Here is a 16,710-nt window from a genome sequence, read left to right on the forward strand (position 1 = left end):
AGGAAGGCATACTCGGGCACCACAGGGCAGGCAGGTTAGGGCTCACAGACAGGGCAGGGTATGGCACTGGAGAGAGAGAAACCCATCATGCTACTGATTCTGACTTCCATAATAAATGTTAAAATGCTTTCTCACAACACTTGCATTTAGTTCAGGTCACTATGTAATACTTACGGTTTCCTGCTAGCGTTTTACAATAATGCCAGTGGGAAAACATATATCACATTGTGACCCCAGGTGCCTTACGAAGCAACGTTGGGCTACTGCAGGAAGCATACTCTGCAGATTTATTCATGATTTACATTAATGCCCGGAGAAGGAGGCGTTATGTTGTCCTCATAGGGGAAGGAGAATAAGCACGGACATCAAGCCCTTCGGGTCAAAAGATGGCACAAAGCTACAGTATTTATCAAACTGTGTCATATAAGTTTTTTTTATTAATTAAATTTCTTTTTTTTTTTGTATTGAATTGTGCACCATTGTTTGCTGAATTGTGCACCATTGTTTTACACCCATTCTTTCCTCATGTTAGCCATTAAAGGGGTGGTTCAAATTCAGGTTAGCTTTTAGTATGTTATAGAATGGCCTGTTCTTAGCAACTCTTCAACTGGCCTTCATTTTTATTTTTTTATTTTTTTTTATAGTTTTTGAATTATTTGCTTTTCTCTTCAGAATCTTTCCAGCTTTTAAATGAGGGTCGCTGACCCCCAGCAGCCAAAAAACAAGTTCTCAGTGAGGCTACAATGTTAATTTATATTTTTACATCTTCAGGTCCTCTCTTATTCATATCTTAGTCTTTCTTTCAAACCACAGCCTGGTGGATAGATTAAATTGGACCTTAGCAACCAGATAGTGGCTGAAATTCCAAACTGTTGAGTTAGTGAACAAAAGGCTAAATAAGTCTAAAACCGCAAATAAAAAATGAAGACTAATTGCAAGCTGTCTCAGAATAGAACACCCTACACTAAATTAAACTTTATTTAAAGGTGAACAACCCCTTTAATGTGAGACAACTAGTAAATTCCAGGGTAAAATAGCCTCTGCTTTTTATGCTGGATTTTTTATGCTGGCACCCAAAATCTGTACACAGCTTGATCCTTTTTTTTTTTATCTGTCAGTACCTGGTGATGTGTGTGGTATTTGATCACTGTGTTTTACATAGCATGATAAATAGGCCCCTAAGTACTCCCATTAGCCTAACTGTAACTCTTGCAGAGTAGACGATGGCCTGGTTTTACATATGTTAGGCAGACCTATAACAAGGACATAGAGTTATGGGGAAGGATATGGGAATGGCATCACAGTAAAAATAAATAGCCTTAAGAAAAGCAATGAAAATGCCCCATTTGATTTCTGGCTGCTCCTGTAAAGCATTTAATGGCACAGAAACTGCTAGATTAGCTCTTATATTGGAGTTATAGATAGTTCCTTGAGTACAGGCCCTTTGATGCTTACAGCTAGTTCATGAGGTTGCAATAAAGAGAAGGAATCATATTGCAGTTACCAGCACTGGGTTCAGGGGTCAGACCACAGACTGAGGGGACGTATAAAAAAACAAAAACCCATTTTGCCATAAACCTGTAAGTTCAAAGGTTATACTTTATTCTTAATCACCTACACTGTCAGCACAGTTACATTTGGTAATCATAGCAATGAGCCATATATCAGTGTCATTGTCATCCTGCGCTTAAGGCAAAGGAAATCTGCCTTCTGCTTGTGGCAGAATAAAAGGGATAATACACCTTAAAATGGCAGTACAGGTATGGGATCAATTATCTGGAAACTCATTATACAGAAAGTTCCGGGTTACGGGAAATCCATCTCCCATTGACTTCATTTTAATCAAATAATTAACTTTTTTAAAATGCATTTCCTTTTTCTCAGTAATAATAAAACAGTGCCTTGTACTTGATCCCAATTAAGATATAATTAATCCTTATTGGAGGCAAAACAATCCTATTGGGTTTATTTAATATTTAAATGATTTTTTAGTAGACTTAAGATATGGCAATTATGGAAATATTCTGGATAACATTTTTGCTATAAATAGGGGACGTGCTGAACTTTATTTAGAAAGTTGTCTTTCTTTTTTCTCTCTTCATGCAGAAGTTGGGATCAGATATTAATTGACAGGTAGCTCTCATAGATATTGGGGGGGGGGTTTTTTTAAGTTGAGCTCACTCAACTGATTCCAGCACAAACTAAATCTAACAAAATCACTGACTTTGGCACAAACACTGCATGTAGAGAAAAAGGGGTTTTGCCAAAAGTCTGTTATTTTGAGAGTTCGCTCTAATACCTCTTCTAGGCAAAGAGTGCAAACCCCCTTCCTTCCCAAATGATTAATTAGACCTAACTATCAATCAAAACCTGAAGAGTAACTTGGTTATTTCAGAAACAATACAGAATGTTTGATTATATTTATAAAGTTTCTTATTTCAGTCAGAAGAAACTTTTCATTAAATTTTCTTTTTTTGATAGACACCCTAACATTCTCCCTAAAGAGCAATCTAAGGAAGGGGACCAAGAATGGATGCAGTAGGGCTGACACTTGATGGAGAAGGGAGGATGTCTGACAACTGATACTTCTGCTCCTGTAACGCGTACATATTAGGACATCTTTTGGCAAGTGCATAATCACATGTATGCCTTGCACTGCATCAGATCTGGTACATTTTTATGTGATTTTTATGAGCATATTGTCACCCCTAAGGTCAAATGATCGAATTAAAACAGCAGTTATATGGGCCGTCAGGCCGAGGACTACATCAATGAGTTGATTCGGTCCCCGATCCAAAAGGAAAGCAAACCTGCCTAATCAAAATCTGGCCAATTTTAGCCCAGATAGCAGTTGGTTAGGCCCATTGGGAATGCCCATACACGAGCAGATAAGCTGCCACATCGTTCTGAAGGACACGAATCAGCAGCTGAAATCATTGTGCACAGCCATGCCTCTCTGCTGTGGCCACTCCCCTATTGTGTAAAAACTGCCCACCTCTGTACAAGCCCTGACTCTTTCAGGACCCTCAGATCACACTTAACCATCTTGGGTGTCCTTCTCTGTCATGTGACTAGAGAACTTCCTTGATGTTGGCCCTGGTGTTTAGAGTTAGGGTAAGACTTAGTATTTGGGTGGCTGATGCAGGAGGGCTGACAAAGGATGAAGGTAAGAGCATAGAGGGGGGTTGGACCCGAACAACCCAGATTACAAGGAGGGAGCACAACGGACCTCAGTGTGTCCATAAAGTTCCAGTAGAAGATATATTGATGACTCTGACATGACGCTAAGAAAAAAAAAACACGTGGGATGATGCATTTGCTGGAGTATCCCTTTAATATGTACACCTTCCTTTGTATCCACATCCATGTTCCCTAACCAAGACCAATCATGCTTGTTTTTAGTAAATGCAATCAAGGAAGTAACATTTTTTTAGCTGAGGGAAAGGGAACATGACTATTATTGTGCTTCCGCTGAGTCACATACATTTCTACTGAATTCTCAGTAAGAAGAAGCTTTATAAGTATAGCCGCCCATGGAACGAAGTTGTGAAGATTTGCAGCCCTGTTCTTTAAAGGGGCAATATACACTTATGGTCATAACCCGAATACATAGGGCTTGTTACGAAAACACATTCCAAAAAGACATTAAAAATGCATTACTTATTACTGCATTATAAAGCAGCAAGATTATTGTTTTAACTATACCATCTATACCTCTTCTCTTACTCCTTGGAGAATCAGGAGAGATAATACAGAGAGTTTTTCTTGAAAACGTTTCACCACTCATCCGAGTGGCTTCTTCAGTTCAAATGACTGGTAGGGAATTCCCCGGTATTTAAACTCTTGATGGTAGTAGAGTCACAGACATCCAATCACAATGGTTCCATTGGACTTGTTCAGTTAGGTGTTAGCTGAAACTGACAGGTGTAAGAAGGTATGATCCAATCACAATGGTACCAAGATTCTCATTGATGAAGGTGTTAATCCTTCAAAGTACATGACTGGAAGTGTGAACTGTTGTGAAACTGCCGGGGTAAGGATGTCAACGCGCCATTGTATGTTGGTGACAAGCGGTGTCTCAGGCCCCCTCCTCTATTGAGGGATGGTTTTTCCAGGTTGGCATAAATGGCCTCTTTCACACCTCTTTCAAACCATCTGTCCTCTCGGTCCAAAATATGCACGTTACTGTCCTCAAAAGAGTGACCTTTTTCTTTGAGGTGTAGATAGACCGCTGAGTCTTGTCCTGAGGAGTTTGCCCGCCTATGTTGGGCCATTCTCTTACAGAGAGGTTGTTTTGTCTCCCCAATGTATAAGTCTGAGCACTCTTCACTACACTGGACAGCATAGACCACATTACTTTTCATGTGCTTGGGTGTTGGGTCTTTCGGGTGCACCAGCTTTTGTCTCAGGGTGTTGCTGGGTTTGAAAAACACAGGAATGCAATGTTTGTTGAAAATTCGCCTAAGTTTTTCCGATGTTCCAGCAACATATGGAATGACTATGTTGTTTCGCCTGCTGTGTTCCTCCCTTCTGTTTGTAGGTCTGGTCTTTCTGTTGGTCTTTGATTTGGTTTTGATGAATGTCCAGTCTGGGTACCCACAAGTTTTCAGAGCTCGGATGAGTGGTGAAACGTTTTCAAGAAAAACTGAGAAAAGTCCAGTTGTTTTAGACTTAATTCTACTAGATACTGTATATCATGACCTGGATGAATGAGAATCTTCATAGACATAATACAGAGAGAAACTGAAATTGAAAGTTAAGTTATATTCTACTTCCTGGTTTGTATAAGCACATCAATGAAATCACCAGTCTACCAGGAAATCATCTGTATAATGAACTGCTTCTAACAAGGTTTAATAAAGGTAGCGACTGAGGGAAGGGTTTGTATATACAGAGGTTTAATTATTACGAAATCTTTTCTTTCTATTAGACAAAAACAAAAAAGAGTTTACCAGTTACGGTGATTAATCGTAAAAGGAAGATTCAGAATTATATGATTGTTTCAAATTGTATATTGCTGTATTTTATCTCTGGCTTACTTAACAGCAATAAAGCAGCATTGGTTTAGCATCAATGTGGTTTTAATAATGAGTAAGGTCAGAAGTGGCAGGAGTTATAGCCTACCCACCCTGTTCTCTGGCATAAACCTACCCTCTGTGTGAGTCAGTGCATGAAAATCTATCAAGTTTGCTGTGTAAAAGAACAGGCTGTACAATGCCTTGTGCCAATGCAGTGCTGGGAACAACAAGCACAACTCTGCATATTTACTATACAGTTGTGCAGGGCTGCAGAGCACTGATAATCCTTTAAGATGGAACTGGCAACCAAAGCTGTGGCATTTGGCACATATTAGGGTAGAAAGGTGCTTTTCTGTGGGCACCCAGCTTCTTAGACAGATGGTGTCCTGGGTAAAACCAATTCTTTTAACCATTAATTTAATATGTAATTCATATAAATACATCTATTAGTTCATGATTAGTTCTCTGCCAATAACCCCTGCAATCTCCTGTGCTCCTTTATCTGTAAGTTTTTAAAGCTCCAGCTCTTCTCCATCCTCTGTGTGCCTTCTTTCCTAACTTTTACCCTCCTCTTCAGGCATGTGGCCTGATCTTTTCTAATTCTGGTCCTGGCCTTAACCCTCCTCGGTCCTGTGGCCCTCCTTTTCTAACTGGTGCTGGGCTCAACCTTCTTTCCAAATTCTGACACTGGCCTCAGACTTCCTCAGTCTAGTATCCCCCTCATTCTTACTTTTGCACTGCCCTCAGCCTTCCTAAGGCCTATGGCCCCATCTTTTCTAATTCTGGTCCTGGCCTTAACCCTCCTCGGTCCTGTGGCCCTTCTTTTCTAACTGGTGCTGGCCTCAACCTTCTTTCCAAATTCTGGCACTGGCCTCAGACTTCCTCAGTCTAGTGGCCCCCTCATTCTAACTGTGGCACTGGCCCCAGACTTCCTCAGTCTAGTGGCCCCCTCATTCTAACTGTGGCACTGGTCTCAGACTTCCTCAGTCTAGTGGCCCCCATATTCTAATCATGGCTGGCCTCAGCCCTCCGTAGTCTTGTCCCTTCTTTCCTAAATCTAATCTTAACCCTCCTTCTTGTAGGCTCTTCTCCTCTAACTGGGGGTGGCCTCAGCCTTTCAGTCCTCTGTTCTTTCTTTTTCAACTCTGCCACTTAATCATGCCTTCAGATACCCTGTGCTTGTGATGTACTGCAGCTTATGTTCTCCCCAAGCCTCTTCTCTCTCTGTCTCTAATAGTCTTATGTTGTTTTCCTTCCCTTTGGACCAGCAGAGATGGCCTTGCAGATGTTCTCAGTGGCATTGGATTACTGTGCTTCTAACTCAGTAGCAAAGCTACATAACGTCAGTGCCTGTTTTTAACAGCAGGTGGAAGTAAATCCACACACAGCTCACATTCATAGGGACTAATTGTTCTGATGAACGAGGCCAGTATATAGGCACAACTTCATTAAAATGCAATAAACAAGATGGAAAATTTTCTACTTATGTATCTGTATTGAGACCCATGTAATAGATCCCTAAGGCTCTTGGCTCACTGATTACTTTATTATCAAAGTGCAAAAATATTGTCATAATTAAGCTTGTGCTGTATGTCATATGCTTTAATCAGCTGTGTAGGAATATCTTCTTGTATGGGTACAATAAGTACATTAATATATAAGAATGAAAGGCATGATACAAGAGGAAACCCATACATTTTTTCCAATGAGTGCCTTGGACTATGCTCCTCTCATTAGTTACCAGATTGTCTGGGAGTCGGAGCAGACCAATAAAAATGCACTTTTAAGGGCTGCACTGATTAAACACTGTTTGCCATTAAAGTAAATATTGTTTTAAAGCAGCATGTCTTGTTAATCAGCATTACACTGGGGTTTCAGACACAAATAATTTCTCCTTGACATGGGCCATTTAAAACCATCTGTGAAAAGTTCTGCTCCAAATAAAATGCAGGTGGCAACTGTCAAGAACAGGACATATAAAGGCAGATATATACTGTTTATTGGGATATTCTGGCATTTATTTTCTCTCACAATAAATGTAATGTATGAAGGCAGCACATCTTTTAGTGGGTGCAGAATTCACAAATAGAGAAAACTGTGCAAGGAAAAATTGTAGGATTTATCACAAACTGTGGGGCTGGCTCTTTGTGGAAGGCAGAAAAAGCACGTGCCTATAGCCAGGGCTGGATTTCACCTAAGGGCTGAAAGCTGACATCCAGAAAGCACTGAATTGGGCCATCTCCCATAGAGTCCATTTTAAGTAAATAATACTAATTTTTACAAATGATTTCCTTTTTCTCTGTAATAATAAATCTGCTGAGCTGCAGGTTGGAGTGATATCCCCTCCCCCCTCCCAGCAGCCGATCAGCAGAACAATGGGAAGGGAGCAAGATAGCATCTCCCAGTAGATATCAGAATAGCACTCAGTAGTAAGAAATCCAAGTCTGGCTTGGGACTCCTCCAGTTACATGGGAGTAGGAGAAACAATAGGTTACCTGAAAGCAGTTCTAATGTGTAGCGCTGGCTCCTTCTGAAAGCTCAGACTCAGGCACAATGCACTGAGATGGCGCCTACACACCAATATTACAGCTAAAAAAAATACATTTGTTGGTTAAGAATACAATTTTAAATGGTAGAGTAAATTATTTGCTAAGTAAACAGTGTAATTTAGAAATAAAAAGTACACAATAAAAATCATGACAGAATCCCTTTAATGTTTCAATTATTTTTAATAGACTTAAGGGATATTTCCATAATTTAAATCTCAATACTTTGTCTGGAAAACACCAAGTCCCAAGTATTCCAGATAATAGATCCTATACATGTATACACCACTTATAACAGTTCGCACTGCATGATCATGTGGCTTCACTAAAGCAATGGTTTCCATTTGACGACAAATAAAACAAAGGATCTGAACAGAAAAAGTGACACTACGTAAATAACACATAATACATAATGCTGCATACAGGTATGGGACCTTATATCCAGAATGCTTGGGACCTAGTGCTTTCCAGATAAGGGATCTTTCCATAATTTGGATCTCCAAACCTTAAAGGAGAAGGAAAGACTAAGTCACTTGGGGGGTGCCAAAATGTTAGGCACCCCCAAGTGACTTAAATCGCCTGCCTTGTACCCCGAGCTGGTGCCCCTGTTAGGAGAGAACCGCACCAGCCTGGGGTACCTGCAGAGAGCACTTCCTTCTTTCGTGTTTCTTCTGCGGCGAATTCCCTGGAGCGGCGCATGCGCATTAGAGTGAAAAGTACAACAGTTAGTGATGAGCGAATCTGTCCCATTTCGCCATAAAATTCGCGAAAAGGCAAGTAAATTTGCGAAACACATTTGTCGCACAATTTATTTTGTCGCCCGCGTCTATTTTTTTGCCAACCGCACATTTTTTGTCGCCCGCGTTTTTTTTGCCGCAGCCGCACCCAATTTGACGCACAACAAAAAAAATTCTGCGCAATGAATTTTTTCATGGCGAATTTTCACAGAAGTTTCGCAAAACAATTCGCCAATGGCAAAATGCGGAAATTCGCTGCAAATCCATACCTGGCGAAAAAAATCGCTCATCACTAACAACAGTAAGTAAATAATTTGTAAAAATTGTAGTTATTTAAAATGGAGTCTATGGGAGATGACCTTCCTTTATGTGGAGCTTTCTGGATAATGGATCCCATATTTGTAGAAGAAATTAATTTGCATTAGACATTAAGCCTGCATTGGGGTGCTTCAATACCCTATAGAATCAAAGTACATTGTGTATTGTGAGTGTGTCTAGGGATTATGCAGGCAGGCTCTTAATGCTGTGGCAGAGAGACTGGAACTGGAACAGAATGTGGCTCATAAGTAGGAAGATCTGAGAAGAACAAAAAGTAGCTATTAGGCTTCTCTTTATCCTCCAATGTTCAAGCCAGGCACAATCTGGATATAAACAATGAGCTACTTGGCTCCCATCAGTTGCAGCTACCGCAAGTCAGGGTATTTGCATTGGCAGCGCTGCAGCGGGTACATATAGCTGAGGCCAAAGTTATTAATAGGGAAGAAAAAATATACATTTCCATAAAAGATGGGATCCTCCCAACTCCACATGCTACATGAGCTCCACCTGCTGGCTGAGGGTATGTTACAAAATGATTTCACTATGAAGCTTTGCTCAGCTTTTGATTATGTGCTGATGAAGTGCGTATTTAAAATACCAGTTTACCTGTAATTATATTTTATTTTGGAGAACATGCTGTATTTGAATCCAAGCTTTATATTCATTTCATTCTTTCTTTACAAGAACTGTAAATGATGAAAACAAATTGATGTCCTTGCTGTTCGAAGCACTGCAATTTGCATTCATTTTTCCCCCTAGTTTGTAAGCTATTAGCAGTTTTTAAACTACTAATATTATGAATTTGTAACATCTGCTAACCACCAGAGAAACGTCAAAAGACTCTTCACTGCTCACTAATTTAATTTTCCAAGCAGAGCAACATCAGAAGATCTTGCTTTTATCACAAAATCAATTCTGACATTTGTGTTTCAAAACACCAGATTAACATGTAGTGCCCCATATAGTGAGGCTACACTTTGGCGACAGCTGCTGAATGGCATGGCACAGTGCGGTAACCATCATCTTGCTTTCTGAGCACAGAGCCTTTCTAAATAGTCATCTCCTGAGTTACCTGTTATTGAATCCAACTGGTTTCTTCTTATTGTCACTTTTTACTTAAATGATTCTCCGGGAAAACCTTGAGCTTCTTCAGCCACAGAGAACTTGGAGCAGTTTTCTTTTTTAATTAAAAAATGACTATTTTCCCTTGTTCTGCTTTGTAGTCAAGTGCCCAACCACATCATACAGATAATGAGGGTCTTACTATTGCTTTATAGCATTTCTTCTGTCATGTTAATGCAGACAGACAACCAAGCACATCAAAATGCAGGTGGTAAAAGTCTTTATTATAGTGAGGCATAAGCGTTGAATCCAGACACTGCAGATGACAGACACGCCCTAACTGTCTGTACGCAGGAGAGGAGCAGTGTTCCTATCAAGAGTGCTGATGGTTCATATCATGATGTGTATTACTGCTGCTGCTGCCATAGAAATTCTGGTCTTTAGTCTACCACAGCTTATTAAGCAGTGCACCCTTCTCAGTGCCCACTGATCTCTTTCATTTGGCTAAGTCTCTCAACCACAGTCTTTCCTATGGACCAAACCAGGCCCGGACTGTCAGTCTCTGGATTCTGGCAAATGCGAGTGGGGCTGCTCTAAGATGTCATAGTCACTACTTTTTTAATGTAAATTTTATTGTTTTTAATGAAAAATAAACTTTGGCTCCAGGGAGCTGGGGTCGCACAAGGTACCCCACATTTTGTCGAACTTATCATTGGCTCCTCTTATTTCATACATTAATTTAATAAGCGGAAGTGCCCCATCTACCAACTACCTCCAGAATGTTATGGAGGGTGGGTACTTCCCATCCAGTGCATCATCACTGCCTTCTTGGCATAAAACACAAGGGATCTTAGCCAAACTCTGGCCTCATTGGTGGGTAATATGTTGTCTATCACCCCTTGTAGGCAGACCACTGGGTTTACTGCCATAGTCACTATTTAGTGGGCTGGTGGGGGCTGTTTGGGCCTCTATGTACTTGAAATGCCAGGGCCTATTATGAATGTCAGTCTGTAAGCTACAAGGATCCACAGCAGTGATGTAAGTTCACATGGGCATCTCCCTCCTAGGGACAGTATATACCTATATATATCTTGGCTAAAATTAGCAGAATTCTGCCTATTTCAAAAATATATATTTTTTTGCACTTATAAAGCACTAATTGAAAATGTTTTTCCACTAAACTCCCTTTCCTTTCTCCCCCTGTAAACAATATAATTTGTTTAAAGGGAAATAATGTGCTCTGTATAAACAACCCCCTAAGCTGCAGATTTTGTTAGACTTTGATGTAAGGAGCAGCTCTATAGGGCTTACCTGCGTTAGATAAACACCTTCTCTCCTCCAAAGAGCCAGAAAGTGCTTTATTGTCTAGCAAGGAAGTTAGAAAGTAAAAGTATAGGGAAGAAATAACGAAAACTATATTTGTTTCTTAAAAGAACATTCAAATCAAACTCTATTCATTGAGCTCGTATTGAGCAAGAGAATACACTGCCCCTTTAGATGCCATAGTGGAAAGCTGATGAACATAAGTTTTTACAAAGGTCATAAAAAAACCTATGATTTGTGACTGGGGGCCAAATGTGTGCACACAGAATGCTTCCTTTGCACTTCTAATGGTAAATAGGTTCTAAATGGCATTGCTATGATGTCTTTGTGCACAAACTGGGCTTTGAAATTGGCCCTAAGGAGATAGTAGTGTCTTAAAACATACTCATTCCTTTTCACCTTGGTGGACTACCGGTAATTACAAAGCAACATTTGTAAAAGGCTGCTGTATTTTCAAATTGTAAATCCACTTTTTTTTTACTTTTACTCAAACCATCTACAATAGTTTGGGGGGGTCATTTAGAAAAAGAGTTGACTGATCAGTCTATCTGGTTCCTACGCTGCATCTTTGATCAAGCGTTATTGTTATTATATGGCATTACTGCTATGGAGAGATTAAGTTGGCTCTATATATATGAAATATGTACCCAGCACCATGCAGCGCACAGTAATATTTGGGTGTATGTCTGAACAAGGGAGGTCTGTGTTATTATTTCCCCAACAGACACTCAGTTCATGCCAGGCCTCTGTCTATTTAAGGGCAGCTTGGCCTACACTTTGGCTGCTTTGATGGTTGGAATGCTGATTAAGACATTACATCACCATTGGTACGTAAGCACACAAGAACTATGGAAACACTTCCTTTTGCTGGAAAAGTTGGATATGTTATATACGGCTGCGCAGTCATAAAGAATGCCTTTTCAAGGTGAAAGGATTGTGAGGGATTTGCTCATAGAAATTCTGTTTATTTGGGACCCACTATTCATAGCTTCCTTCTTTCTAATCCTAAACATTTCATTATATGTAGAGATAGCAACACCCAGTGAGCCAGCTTCAGACTTTGTACCTGCATTTTACCAGACTGCCGCCATTCATGAAACACAGTCGGCATCATTAGAAAGTCTGGCCAGGGCCACGCAGTTTATCATATAACTGAATTGGCTTCTCTGATATGAGACAAGGGATACCCTTAATGCATAGTTGCATATTTTCTGATGCAAATAGGTTCTCCTGCTCTCTTCTACTCATGATTCTAGCTCAGTCTTACTCAGAAATGAGTCTGTGGTCTGAAATCCCTTTGTTTTCGTATATCACAAGGGGACATGTACAATTCCATGCAACATTGCTCATGTGCTCTTCTAAGCACTGCTGCAAATTGTATTTAGATTTCATGATATTAGCAGTCAGGGCTGGAATTAGGAGTGAGCACATTAATGGGGAAGGGTCTATCACTTACCCCACATGCCGGGGAGGGGGTGATGATACCAACCAGGACTTGGCCTGGTGCTGTTTTTATGATAATATCATGAATGTGTAACCTGAGTGCCCCCCTGTTATTTGGACCAGGTAGTTGAGGGACTTGCAGAAAGGCAAACGCTTCTTTTACTGAAGCCGAGCTCAGAGTCACAGGCAATTTAGGTTCCATTTGAATTGTATATCATCTTATATTTTTCTTCTTCAGTATCACATTATTCTGGGCTTCCGTTCAGATTTAATGCACCCTACAAAAGCAGATTATGAGTGAGCAAGGTGAGAACTGACTGGAATATACAGACATAATGACACAAGGTAGGCTAACAGGGTTATTCTTACATTGTTATATAGTAAATTAGAATGAAAAAAGGCATTCATTCACCAAGTTCAACCCTTCCAAAAATCCAAACTATGCAAAGGAAGGCAAACAAATATATCCAGCAACTGTCAGTTTAACTTTGAATTTTTCCATGACCCCCAGATGACTGTTGCCCGACTTTCCTGATCAATTGCTGCCGACTGTTTATACACATCACAATAATAAATGTGCTTTATTGCTAGAAAGGTATTCACCCCATTAAGAAGCCAACCACTAAATCATTCATCACCCCCTCTTGCTATGGAATCCATCACAAATATAACAACATATCTGTACCATTGTTGGCTTTAGCATCCAGCTACTATGTTACTTCCCAGTGTTTCCCTATGACCTGCACTAGGTACTGTCCATAAAGTGACTGCATAGGGCTGAATTTATTTACATCATTTGGATTTGTTAATAACACCGAAGACTGAAAGGCCCTTGCTATGTTAGATTAACCCATAGATATGACTCTGTAACACGCATAGAATATCATTTAGAGAACTAATGACTTCACCGGTGACAGGTAATGGATCACTCAGAAGGCAAGGAAATCAAGAACAAAGTCCAGGACTGTCAAAGTTATACAAATTCAGAGGCAAATAAACCATGTTTTATTTTTCTTGGCTGACCTGCTGCTATTAATGTTTGGTTCTGTGCTGTTTGATCTGTTCAGAGTTGCTGACTGTCCTATATAGGGGGGCCAGTAGCGAGCTGCCCCTCACACCTTATATGGCTCTCCAACATTGCAGCCGAGCAAGGAGCCAACGGAATGACACTGCTCTGTGCAATAACAGCCCACCGTTTACATTGAGCAATTTTGGGTTTTAAGGCAGAACAGAGATAATGTATTTTCAAATAAAACTTTGCTGACAGATATGTGTCTGGTTTGTCAGTACAGAATCCCTCAACCAAAAAGTGCTGTATGCTTAGTGATGCAGCAAGTATTATCTGTCATCTGCAGTCAGCATACAGTACAGCAGGAGATGGCATTTTCTCATATTGCCATGCCATAGGTGAACTCCTACCTTGGGATCATAATCCCCAAAGCTTTCCAAGGCCATGATAAAAACTGAAATGTACTGTAAGTTCAACTGTGATTATTTTGGCCAGAAACATATTTACATTTTGCGCTTTGGGTAATTGTTGTCGAGCACCCTTAAATTGAGCCCCTATGTTGCTTGGCCCTGGGCAAATCACCCATTTGCACTTTTTCTTACAGTGTCCTGCCCTCCCTCCTCCATGGTCTTTGTTTTGTGGATTCCACTTCTTCTTGGTTTTATATCTCCCTATTATTACTATTAATATTATTAACACATACTTATAACTCACCCACATATTCCACAGCATTGTGCAATAAATAGGTATACACATTAAACATACAAAGCAACATACAAAACAACCAATAACTAGTGCAAGAAGTAAAGAGGGTCCTAACCAAGAGAGCTTACAATCTTCCCACTGACAGTGTACCCTATGCACCCATAATCTCATATTATCTTTCCAGGCCCCTGTAGCAGTTACCCAGTTTTTCAAATACCTTCTGGTAGTCTTACATATTTACCATGGTTTGTCCTAAAAATTCCTCTTGTCTGACGGTTCTCTCCCAGTTACCTCTCTGTTTGCATCCAACTGTTTCTGTCCTGTATACAGATCTAGTTTTGTCTGGCCCTTGTGTTCCTACCATCTATTTGGCTGCCCTCATGACCCCGGCTCCAAATTTGTTGCTTCCTATATCAATCAACAGCATCTAAATGCTCCTTTTCCACCAGCAGCATTCTCTCTGTACCATCTTAAACTTCCCACTGTCTGGGCCCTGTCTATCCCTGACTACCCCCTATTTTCTCTGGTTACATCCTGGATGCCATTCCCACAACACTTTTCCTCCAATGACCCCTGACTCTTGGAAAGATATTCCTTCTCCCCTACCTGTAAACATTATAAATAGGGCCCTCTCTTCAGCAAAATCACTGACTTAAAGTAGGTCTAAAGTAAAAAAATATAATTGAGCTTGCTCAGTTTACTTATTGCCCATTTTAATCATATTAAACTTCTCTCTCCCTAGGACTTAAAAGATGTCCTAGGGAGAGAGAAAGCAGGGAATTATAGAGCCAGACAAGCAGTTATCTGGTTGCTAGTCTAGTGATGAACAAATCTGTCCCATTTTGCTTTGCCAAAAAATTCAGAAAATGGCAAAAATTTGAGAAAGTCATTGTAGTCAATGGGTATTTTTTTGTGGTGACTGCGCAACTTTTTTGTGGCCATTGGAGTCTATGGGTGAAACCTGGCAAAAAATGATCTTAGCCTGAATAGAAGTACATGTATGGGATTTGTTATCCTGGATGCTTGGGGCATGGGGGTTTCCTGATAATTTTGACCACCATACTATAGGTCTGCTAAAAATCATTGAAACATTAAATATTAAGTACAAGGTGCTGTTTTATTATTATCATTATAAAAAAAGGGAATCATTAAAAAATTGGGATTATTTGCTTAAAATGGACTTTATGGGAGATTGCCTTCTGGATAACAGGTTTCTGAATAAGGGATCCCATACATGCAATAGAACATAATAATAATATTTAAAGCTGTAGTCTCACAACACAATTTATTTTCTGGGGTCAGGATTTAAACCCCTAGGTCCCCAAACTTTTGCACCTTGAACCCCCCAGCCTTTACTTGCACCTCACAACCCCATCCTGTGCCACTCACACCTTTGCTCTCTGCAGTTTGTAAGTCACTAAATCAAAACTTATGCACAGCTTCCTCGGAGAGAGTGCACATGATAATTATTTCTAGCTTCCAATCAGTGAACAAGATATGGGGGTTATGGCAAGGCTAATGGATACCAAGGACTAAGGGTTCCCTATAGTCAGTAAAAATGGAGCTGGTATTAATGTTCTCTATAAGAAAGAAGATTGTTATTTTTTGCCCAAAAGGTGCCATCCCTAGTAACACTACTGCCTAAATAAAACTCCCTCCTTCAACTGTAAAAGTGTTTGTTTTTACCATCTGTCCATAAAAATTCATGGGCACCCACTGCAGGACCACCAGGCCTTTACAAGCCTGCCATGCAGTACTTGGCCAGGGTCCGGCGGCTTTCGTGCTCTTTATACCAAATACCATTCTCTTTGAGGCTCTCAGGAAGTCTCTCATGTTAATTGTTTGATTATCTGCTCCGGAATCGCTTTTCGTGGCGAGTGTGAATAAACAAACGGGAGAAAACAAAGGCTCAGTGGAACGTAACTCTCTCCAATTAAATGAGAAGTAGCTTTTAATGTGTTTTCCCCTCTATGGCAGAAGGAAGTTGACTGGCACAATGAGTATCATGCAAGCGAGACTTAGCCTCTGCATGTTTATTGAAAGCATAGCAAGGAAGGGCTACACCCCCGAAACGTTGCTATACTTTCAATAAACATGCAGAGGCTAAGCCCCGCTTGCATGATACTCCTTACTCGATACTCATTGTGCCACTCAACCTCCTTCTACCTTCTTGTAAGGGTGCCAACCCTCTAAGCTATGCACCGGATTAACATGCTCCCCATAGTGTTCCCCACTATGGTGACATAGTTAAAGACAGAATTCACCCTAATATTAGAATGTTTCTAAACAAAGAAACACTATTCTATGTGCTATTAAGCTTTTTTCATTTATATATTTTGTGTTGGTTATTTTACAATGATTTCATTAGGGCTTCACTGTCCATAGCAACAAGACAGTTACTTGAACGACAGACTGAAAGATGAATAATGATTATTGGTCCGGGAGCTGCATTGATCTTAGTGCAAGATGGACCTATACATCACTTCTCCTTTAAACAAGAACCTTGGGCCTTGGAGTGCAGACAGCAGCCCGGAACAGGACTGTTTATC

This window comes from Xenopus tropicalis, chromosome 2, assembly GCF_000004195.4.
Source record: "Xenopus tropicalis strain Nigerian chromosome 2, UCB_Xtro_10.0, whole genome shotgun sequence".
NCBI lineage: Eukaryota > Metazoa > Chordata > Amphibia > Anura > Pipidae > Xenopus > Xenopus tropicalis.